The 10987-nt window shown below is 47.6% G+C and overlaps 1 protein-coding gene across 2 annotated transcripts in view; it reads right to left on the minus strand.

Annotated features, from left to right (window-relative positions):
- The window catches only part of fam163ba (family with sequence similarity 163 member B, genome duplicate a), a 42400-nt gene extending 31413 nt beyond the window's left edge, over positions 1–10987 (minus strand). Inside the window, exons 1-2 of one of the 2 annotated variants that reach the window (XM_006640524.3) lie at positions 7849–8133; positions 6075–6806 (exon numbers count right to left, since the gene is read on the minus strand). The gene's annotated coding sequence lies outside the window, so the exon portion shown is untranslated. Of the gene's footprint in view, positions 1–6074; positions 6807–7848; positions 8134–10896 lie in introns of those variants that run through there. The other variant, XM_015366864.2, reaches the window with a different exon arrangement.

A 10987-nucleotide genomic window follows, 5' to 3' on the forward strand; every position in this document is an offset into this window, starting at 1 on the left:
AGGTCTCCATGACAACACCCAACCACAAAACCCCGAAATGGGAGCAGCAGAAGAGTCCAGCCCAGTGCCAGAACCTCACGGGCCTTTCAGGGGAGGAACAGGAGGTCATCAGGGGCCCGAAAGCGTGGGATACGAATCAGCAGCAGCACACGGTCTGGCTCTTAGGGAGGCCAGGCTGCGGGGCCTTTAAACTCTTCAGTTCCAGGTCAGCTCACGCTACCTTGCGGAACAGAACTGGGTTGCCTTTAGTGAAACAAATGGGTTTCAATTTTTGCTCACTTGCAAGCAGTCAAATATCCGTCCAACAATACACTACAGGCCTTTGCCGTCAGTTTCAGACACACATGCCGAGCCACTCTTTTTGTCGTTTGGCTTTTGATGAACTGAGAGGCAAAGGCTGTGCGTTTCAATTCTGTGCGAGGCGTGAGCCGTCAGACTCCAGGACTGGATCGTCTAAAACCCGCGCATAAACTAAAAGAATCAGCTCCGACTTCAGGACGCTTGCCACCTTCAAGAAGCAGCTCAAACAGGCTGTGTGCATAAAGCATGTACTGACACATTATCATCTGAGAGAGAACAACACAAAGTGACATCAATAATTCTGCATATTTTGTCAGTGTAAATTATGCATAAAGTAAGCAAAGTTGCGGGAATTACTCTGTGCATCAGCCGAAGTGTAACTTAAACAAGTCTCAAGGCCTCTCTTTGATTTCATAAGGATCTCCAGGAGTTCGGGACAAGCTTGAGAACGTTGCAATGGAGGGACGGTTCGCGAGAAACTCTACTGGCCTTCCACCGATATTATATAAAAACACTCTCAAATACAGAGGCCTTGAGAACTGCGAAACGCCGATTTCTTTCCTGCTTGGTTAAGAGGCAAGAAAAGACAGCCTGTCAACAGCATTTGATTTCTGCTCCTGCAGCGAGCACAACAATGACCCCCTTTCGATTTGAGATTGCATAAAACTGGAGAATACAGCTTTTCAGTTACAAACCAACCCCATATTATCTTCCGCCAGCCGACAGCTGTATGCATCGTCATTTCTCCCCACCTCACTGCTGCCAGCCAACAGAACACAAACGATCCTTAAGGGCTTTCCGATTTGGAAGAGAAAAAAAAAAATTATTAAGCTTTAGCATTTGCAGTGGACAGAGAAGGGGGGTGGGTGGGGAAAGAGGTAAAAATAAACTGGGAACAAAGTGTTTCAAAGCAGTTTTGGGAGCCAGAGGGCCGGCGCTATGACCTGGAACATCATGACTTCAGCTCTGACCTTGTTAGGGTGAATGCAGCCCCTAACAAGGAGCTGGAAGTGTGGCTCTGCAGCTGCTCGCCAAATTTCACTCTGTCCAGCTTCACGGCAGTTAGTGACACACCAGTGACTAAGGGGAGATAAAAAGATGGGTTTTCTTGATTATTTAAAAAGCCAGTTTTTAAGAAACGGACCCACACTGGCTCTATCTATTACTGCCCGTCTCTTTTTCATACAGCCTCATGAACCCCTAAATGTGGCGTGATGATAGCCATGAAAGTCCCAACTGAACCCAGCCAGTATTAGTTTTACTAATTTGATTCCTGTTACTGTCAAACCTGATGGCTCCTTTGTGGCCAAGCCCGTTTACTGTGCCAGCCCGAAGAAGACGGTTTCATTTTTCAGTTGCAGTCGCAGCTGCAAGCTCAAAGATACTGCCCTCCAGCTTTATAATAATGCTCCCTTTACCAAACCAAAAATAACTCCGCACTGAGCTTCACAATTTAAACCTACCTTTTACACTCCAAACCCCCCCATGTCATTTCTACAGTTAACCAACAGCTTTGGAGAGAGCTCTCCAACCCTGGTCTGGAAGATGTCCTGTGCAGCTATTCCTATAGATCATCTGCTTCTAAAGACTAGGATCACCTAGAAGTTATTGATGAAATAAGCAAATAATCTGCGATATTAATAGGACCTTATATACTGCAGGCTGAAGGGTATCTAGATTTGATGATCTTGAGATGTTACAAATTACCTGCTTAACTGATTTCAGTGAAAGTGTTTCTTCAGAAGCTAGGAATTTAATACTGCCCAACAAATCCTACTAGACTGGAGATCTTTGGGATCTAGGCAGAAGACCCCTGCCTTAGAATGTGCTGTGGCAGAACACCAAAGAATGAGTTATAAGGACTCTGTAGTGGCCAGATGAGGCTACTATAGAGTATTATTTTTTCCCCCATTGTTACTAATCTCTAGATTAATGCAGGTTATAACAGAAATTTGGGAGGAAGGTTAGGTCCTCATCTCACACACTTCCTCCCAGTGGCGTATGTAAGTCGCACACCCAGGTCTTATCTTGGTGCATCTCTCTCTCTCCTCCCTCACTGCACTCTTGCAGCAGCTCCCCAGCTCATTCCTGGCTATATTGAGGGTGTTCTGGGAGAGTCATACCAAAAACTCTCTACAGGTAGTATTTCATCTATCTGCTGCATTAATTGGGATTTAACTGGACTACTGAATTGATGTTAATGGATGATTATTAATTTATGGCACATGTGGACTGGTACATGGGGTTCTGTTCCATGTAAGAGCTGTCTGTGTATTGCTGAATAGAGTCACAGTCAGCAGACTAGGAGTGACAGTAGCCACTCTGTGTATAAGTCTGGTGCAGCATTAACAGCCATGAAGGCTTTTGATTTGTTTCTTTGTAAAGTCTTCCACAGGCCTTAGGAGGTCCCAACAGCCAGCCTTACGAGGGGATAAAGCATGGTGACAGCAGCCATGTCAATCTGCGACTCACAAGTGGCAAACCGCTGGAGCTCAGCAGGTGTGAGCCTGGCCAGTACCTTGGATGGGAGACCTCCTGGGAAACACTGAGGTTGCTGCTGGAAGAGGTGTTAGTGGGGCCAGTAGGGGGCGCTCACCCTGTGTTCTGTGCGGGCCCTAATGCCCCAGTATAGCAATGAGAACACTATACTGTAAAAGGGCGCCGTCCTTCGGCTGAGACATATAACCAAGGTCCTGACTCTCTGTGGTCATTAAAAAACCTGGGGTGTTTCACGGAAAAAGTAGGGATGTAACCCCGGTGTCCTGACCACATTTCCCATTGGCCCTTACCAATCATGGCCTCCTAATAATCCCCATCTCTGAACTGGCTCCATCACTCTGCTCTCCTCCCCACTGAGAGCTGGTGTGTGGGGAGAGTACTGGTGCATTATGGCTGCCATCACATCATCCAGCTGGGGGGGCTGCACATTGGTGGTGGTAGTGGGATCCCCAGTCCCTGTAAAGCGCTTTGAGTGGAGTGTCCAGAAAAGCGCTATATAAGTGTAATGAATTATTATTATAAACTCAGGAAGATGGGAGAACAAAATGTCTTTATCCCACAGCTAAAACGAACTAAGCAACCTTTCCCCAAGCTTTTTTATTTCTCAAATCTACTGCAATTAAATTCAGTTTGTTTTGGAATCAGATATTTTCAGATAAAGGGCTAGATCCCTCTGCCACCTGCTGCTATGCCAAGCCCCACAGTGATCAGCGAGACTGCTACAGGGATACCCGTCCCCCAAGACACCCCAAGTGTGTTTAAACTCCCCACAGCAAAGCACCAGTCTTCAAGAGAAGCCAATCTGGCCCTTCCCTGGATCGCGCAGACTGAACGCCAGGAATGTCTGTGGAGACAGGGTCCAAACCGAGTAACTCACTCCACTGTCAGTGTTTCAGCCATGCTTTCCATCTCCACTGTGCTAACAGCTTAAACTGACAGCGTGGAGCGCTTCTGCACATTGCACGCAGGCTACAGTCTGCTCTCCTGTCCGATGAAGGAAAAACAAATCACACTCCGCATACAGGAAGGGTCAGAATGAAGTGGGGGAAAATACCAAAAAGACAGTAGTGCTACAGACCTGACCAGAGATCCACCACTTTCACCTCTGGGTCAAATGTTTGCCGACATACAGTATGCATTAGGAAAACAATTCGAGGCTCACCGAGAAGCTGTTTTTATAGACATTGAGGAAAACTCAGTGGGGTTAACGCCACTGTGGTGCACAATTTTAGCGGCTGCCAATTATAAATTATGCTTAGACGAGACACCATCTTGGCGAGTTGTACTGTGGTGCTGGAGCTGCAGTGTCAATGCAGGATGAATCACAAAAGCATCAACTGATGTTCCCGTTTTTACCTCTCCAGTAACCGAACGTGTATGTGGTGCTATGAGGCCTTTTCCTTGTCTTCTCTAAAACTACCCTTGAAATGGTAATTTCATCAACACACCCACGAGTGAAAAATATAAGACGTAAAACACTATGACTGTGTTCTTCTAGATGAATGTACACTGTACAGACATCCTTGCCATCTCACTTGATTCTATTCTCGACAGGACTGCGGAGTCCCATTGAGCAATTTTATTCTTATAAAGCACCTTTCGATACAGAATCTTCTCCTGACACTTGACATACATTAGACATAAAAAAAAGAGCACAGTATCAGAGATGCTGACCTACTGTAGCATGATTACCGATTGCAACATGTTTACACCGCATCTCAGTTGCAATAATCCTTTTAAACAGTCATCTGCTCAGTAATCAGGCGGATCAAGACTCTGAAACGGGTACCTTCTGGGCCAGGAAACCAAAGACTGATACAGCAATGAGTGAGAACTACACCCTGTGGGGACACAAAGCAGAGGATGTTCCCAGCCAAGACAAATTATTTGCTATTTGTTTCGGTCATTTCTTTAAAACCCCCCTTTTCACAAATCTACCAATCCTATCCCGCAGAGGCAAGAGTTCACTTCTGCACAGTTCTTGCTGAAACTTGTTTTGAGGGGGCTTCAACTTACTAGAGTTCCAAAGATAAACAAACTCATACTTAGCCAAACAAGGAGAGGGCCTCACAATACCTCTAGAATTACAGCAGGCGTGCGTTACTCCGATTGTCACAAAGCAATCCCCCGTGCAGCTGCAATTTAGTGGTAATGCAAAGGTACAGCAGTCACACCCTGGCCCAAGATCTTCCATGTGTGCACAGGAGTATCCTTTTCCAAATAATTACCACAGCCTCCTTCCCAGACTGCAGCTACCTTCAAACTAACGGAGGACATGCATGCTGTCCATTGTCATACATCGCACAAAAAGCACAAGAGCCCATCACCAGAAGTCGGCAATAATATTCCACTGGAAAGGGGTATTTGGTAGCACACTGTGAAAACGGCCAGCGTGCACATTTTGTTTTGATACGATTAGTGTGGACACCGCCAGGGGACAAAGGGCTATGGACAGGGACCACTATTCTGGCAACAAACCTGAGCACACGCATCCACGCCCACAGCCGTGGACCTCGCGTCGTACAAGAAGCAGTAATACACCGTCATACGGCTCCTTCCAGCCAATTAATGGCGCTGAAGCACTTCAGCACCACGGACAGCGACCTTCGTGTCGAACTGAGTGACGTAGAAAGCTCGGGGACTTCACCGACTAGGCGGACTGGACAGGAGTACGCTCGCTTTAGCCTCTCTCTAAACAAAAAAACCCCACAAAACTTATTTAAAAAGTGAAACCGTTTGTTTCACGACACCACCGACCAAAAAAAACAAAACCAAAACAACGTGCAGTCTGACGACGACGAACGTCCTCTCTTGAAATAGCAACCTTGCAGTACTACTCTGGGGTTACTGTGCAGTTAAAGGCACGTTTTGGGGTCCGTCACCTTGGAAAATCGCCTCCTGTTGTGTCGGGTCACCTGAGCAGGCTAGTGCGTGGAAGACCGAGCCCCTTGTCCAGGTGCATCGTGTCTAAAACAATCCCGTTAACGCACCGCCGACCAGCAAGTGCCGAGCCACGGGGCGCTAGTGAGGAAAGGCATGTCGGGAGTACAGCGGGGGGGGTGTTTTAACCCCCCCTCGTCTCACCCTGAAGGACAGGAGGTGAAGACGGGCAGCGACGAGCCCAACGTATTTCGCTGAAACCGCTTCTCCTGCGCTCTCGGCGCCGCGCCGGTCCGAATCGGCAAAGCGAACCCCCCACACCACCACCATGAACAGCACAAGTCCAGCGGGGGGGGGGGGGGAGGAGGAGGAGGGGGGGGGTGATTTTTTCTTACCTTTAGAAACATTAGAAAGGTCCCTGATCTCATCCGTGGTGGTCTTCGGTCTCAAGCGCCGAGCTCCGAGCATCAGGAGAGCCAGCACGTGATCCCCAAATGGCAGCAGCGCCTAATGCTGATTTATACAGTATCTCTGGGGGGGGGGGGGAGAGAGAGCACAGCTCTCGCCCGGGCGAGACTGGAGGTGCAGACAGCTGCTCCCGACGACTTTATTTTCCCCCCCTCTCTCCCCAAACTCCCGGGCCTCGAAACGCAGACGTCGGCGGGACGGGACGGGGTCGGTCTGGGTTACGCCAAGCCGGAGCTCCGGTGTGGTCCGCGGACACGCGACACGTTACTACCCACGGAGCAGTGGGATCCCATCTTCAGCCTCGGCTTGTGCTTCGGGGAGGTTGGGCGAGAGCGAAAGACACGGTTTCAGCGTTTGCCTCTCTTTCGGGAAACGTCTGGCTCGAACTGGTATGCTTCTCCCCAACCCCCACTCCTTACCCAAAAGAAAACTCCCACCAGTTTTTTTTTTAATTATGTAACAGATACTCGTCCTCTACCGCTCGTGTCCATTTCACGTCTTCGGGGGAAACTTCTTATTCAATGCATACTGTAAATGTCACATTTAGAAATCATCTTTACAAATAATCCAGTTCCGTCGAAGATACGTCAGGACAAATGATCGGAGACTTTAAAACTGTCTTGGTGATGTCCGGAGTTGTAATTCTTCTTAAAAATGACCTAAAATGAGACAGTAGGCGCAATTCAATTAGCTGCTGCTGGCTAGAAGAAGATCTAAATGAAAGTGCTCGTCAAAAATACTTTCGATGTAGTATAAATCTTCGAAACCTCACGTCCAGTGGTGTCCCTTCGCGCTAAGTTAAGGCTTTATGGAATAAAATCGGATCCGCTCTTAATGAGAAGGGTGCCGATTCTGATGCACGGTCCAGAAACTGCTTTGGATGAGATGCGTCCCTGCGTTCAAACAAAAAAAACCCAACCAAAACAACAAACCGCACACGATAGGGAAGTGCCGCGTGCCTTCGGAGCTCCCCCCACCCCCCCCCAGCCACGAAAGCCAAATCACAGCAGCAGCAGCCTCTCGCCGATGCGCCGTCGCCCGTCCAACTGCCCGTCCCCTCGCCGCTCCCCGCTCTGATGAGAGAGACCCGACACGGCGGCGGGAGCTCAGGTGCGCGCCCCCGCCTCTCCTCCGCGGGCCGCGCCGGCGCGCCCCCGCGCCCCGAGCGGCGAGAACTGCCGGGCTCCCCCCCCCCCGCGCGCGCGCGGCCGCCGTCCGCCCCCCCCCGGCTCCGGCGCGCCTTCGGGAGTTCACACACCCCGGAAAAATAAAACTCTCCCACACCGCGGAATGGCGGGGAGAAGGTTGAAATGGAAGTTGCGCAAAACCGGTCAGTGGTAGCGCTTTTGTGTTTTGTTTTTTTGCGGGCGTTTTTGTTTTGAGGGCATTCACGCAGCCTCGGGTTGTGCACCGGGTCTACCGTGTGCGACAGGTAAAACGGACCTGCGTCCCGACGCGACGGCACCGCCTCGCCTGATGAATACTCCCGAGCATCGTCCCCATCCTGTGCGGGACGGCACCTACAGTAGGTTACCGCACAGTACCTGCAAACCCCCCCCCCTCAATCAGGCGAGTTTCCGTTCTCTACTTCCATCAATAAAGTGAGATGATGAACATGAGCGTTGCTGCTGCTTTCAGTTCGCGAGAGCACACGCTTACACCTCGAGACCCGCCGCTCTCGGAGCTGAACGGTGCACCTACCACTCGACTTGTAATGTTCGAGACTTTTGCTTAGGCGCTCGGTCCTACAGGGCGTTCCTGCAGCCGAGCGGAGCATGAAACTCGGAGCGCGTCCCGGGCTCCTCATTGCGAGTCGCCATCTCTAGAGATCCGCGGAGACCCCGCTACTGGGCGATATTGACCCTCACAGCGACACGACGTAGCGATCTCATGGCCCCTCCGCTTTGTCTCGTTTTCTCTGGGCGCTAAGATTACATTGCAAGAATGAGTCACCGCTAACAAGGCTCCACGTTGTTACATACACATATCTCAAGTCCGAATTAAGCTCGTTAGAGTTGCTCAGATCTGAGCGATTTACAAAAAAAAAGAGTCAGCATTACTTCCAATAGCGGTTTTCACTATTCGCCATGGGCAGCTTTTCTGTCCATCTCGTTGTTGTTGGGTTTTTCTTTTTAAAAAAAAAATCAAATCGACGCCTCAACGGGAGAAATGGTTAAAACAAAGCAGATTTGGTTAAGTTAGGGCTGAGACTTTTAACTTTTTTTCCATTTAGTTGGGCGCTGCACACCTTTTTAACACGACATCGTTTTAACAAAAGAGACCCCAAACGATGTTTCATTTTCACCCCAGTGTTTCATTTCCAACAGTGGAGGGAATAAATCACATAAATTAAAATGTCAACCAAAGCAGATGATAACGTACCACACGCTGCCCACGACATATCATATATATATATAAGCCCTGATAATTACATTTTTTTTTATTTCTCAATTAAAGATCCAGACAGATCTGCCGCAGCTGAGCACAGATCGTCCTTCAGGTCACGTGGAATATTGGCCCCGCTCAAGCAATGAAAATAGTTCATACATTTTTCAGAACTTCCATTTAGAATTAAATTTGCTCAATTATGGCCGAGAGCATGTTAATATAAAGCCAGGAGCCCAATGTACAAAGATCATTCATGACCAGCGTTCATTCCGCCAATTCAATTTACTTCATCACACGTGTCTTTTTAATTTTATCGTGTTTTTATATTCTGTGCTCCCATTCCCGGTGACCACATCTTTTTAAGTTAATGGAAGCAAGTGGACGACTTTTCCCCATAACTTATAGAGGTCCACTATCACGATTCTTGATGAAATTAGTCACCAAGCGAGTTATCATATCTTAGAAATGTATTCCTGGCTTGTAGTTAAAAAAAAACAAAACTTATCCTAGGATCACAGCCCTCCCCCAACACGATTAGACATCAGAAGTAGTCTTGATAATTTAGACATGTACAGAAAATTAATCATTTAATCTTTTAAAGCTGCGTCTCCTGAGATAAGCGTAAGGTAAATGATACAGGATTCAGTAAGTACTGAGAAAAATAACCCTTCTCACAGTTTTACCGTTTTCACAAGACGTGTTTATGTTAGATGATAATTCGGTAGGTCACATTTCCTGACATTTTCTGCAAGGTTTTAGTAGCAAGAATCTACAGTACACAGAGCACAAGGTCATATTGAAAAGGTCTGAATTTGATTCAGAATTTCAGTTTCGAAAGGACACTACACACACGAATTGTAAAAATAAAGGTTATTTCTGAGGTCAATGTGTTTTTTATGTTTACGTTTACTTGACCATATTCTAAGCACCGAATACAATTGTGAATTTATGCTGTTTTTTTCTTTTGCTACTGCATAAGGTACTATTTACCGTTGAGAAAAATCTCTATCGGAGGCAAAAAGCAGAATTCCGACAACCGAGCGTGTTAAATGTCATTTTGAATCTCAAACCCTAGGGTGGCCACGAACAACTTAATAGATCAGAATTTAAAATCCAATTTCTGAGATTTATTGAAGCGTCCGCCCATGCGTTTTGATTAGCGTGCAATAGAGACCTCAGGTGTTTCTTGTCAGGTGACAAATGCTGCAAATCGTCTCCCCATTTACTTGGAGAAACCGCGTTCCACTTTCGCTGACCCGCTCAGATTCAAACTGCGGTAATAAGGTTTTCCCGACCAACCCCATCTTTCTTCATCTCTCCTCAAACCGGTACTTTAACTCTGGATAGGAAAAGCGCGTCGGAGGAGCAGGGAACCGGTGAGAAAGATGAGGGAGGCCGGCAATTGGTTGGAACCGGGGAGGAAAAATTCATCAGTAGAGCAGCACTTAGAGTAAGCACCCGATCCAACACCCCAAGGTGCTCCAGCCGGCGCCGGACTAAGTTCTTTAACATACCCAGTGACTGGCCCTTATGAGACAGGAATACGGAGAGAAAAACAGTAAGGATATTGTTACAAAGAGGGGGTTATGAAAATTGGTGAATATCAGGAATTGACTGAGCAGTATTTCTTACAGAGGCCAAAATAAGTGATAAGTTGGCTTCCTAATAAATGCAATACAACCTGCAGTTAAATCTCTCTCTCTGCAAACCCGGATGACACAAATAAATGGGAGTCTATCTCCCTGTTTTAAAAATGCACCCACAAGCAGGAAAGGCCACCCATAACCAAAGTATGTATGAACAGCAAAGTACGGGAACTGAAGGCGTCACTCTATAGTGTCGTTCGGCTTGTTCGATTTCCGCCTTTCGCCGTGTCGCAAGGGTACTGTGGCTCACTGTAAATACGGCACCTCTGAAGCACATGGACACCGCAGGGCAACCGCAAGAAGCGTCAGGTTCCATCCTTAACATGCATGTTACTGTCTCGTCTAATGCATCATTAGACGAGACAGTAACATGCATGTTAAGGATGGTGCATAGGTTTACGGTTTAAATCACAGTTTGGTCTGATGACAGGTCGGGGGGAACCCTTGTATCAATGTGCGCTGTCAATAAACAAAGTCGAAAGGGACAATTCTACAAACAGATTTTGAGCAGTCAATATGGAGTGGCTCGGAAGGCCCAATTGAGCAAAGTTCACAACGTCACCGCATCCTGCAAAGTTTCTGCTCTGTAAGGATTGCTTTTCCTCACTTGGCAAAAAACAAACACAGCCCATATGCTCCATTTTCTTCTCACACACGCAACAAGAGAGCGCTAAATGATGTTTGTTGAAGATATTAAGAACCGGTGCTGACTTACGGAGATTACAACCAAAGTTTGGGAGGGATAACGCCAGCCAAACTCGGGTCTCATCATCGCCGGTGTGACTCGTCATCATGTCTGATGTCAT

The sequence above is a fragment of the Lepisosteus oculatus genome, chromosome 24 (genome assembly GCF_040954835.1).
Source record: "Lepisosteus oculatus isolate fLepOcu1 chromosome 24, fLepOcu1.hap2, whole genome shotgun sequence".
NCBI classification, from domain to species: domain Eukaryota; kingdom Metazoa; phylum Chordata; class Actinopteri; order Semionotiformes; family Lepisosteidae; genus Lepisosteus; species Lepisosteus oculatus.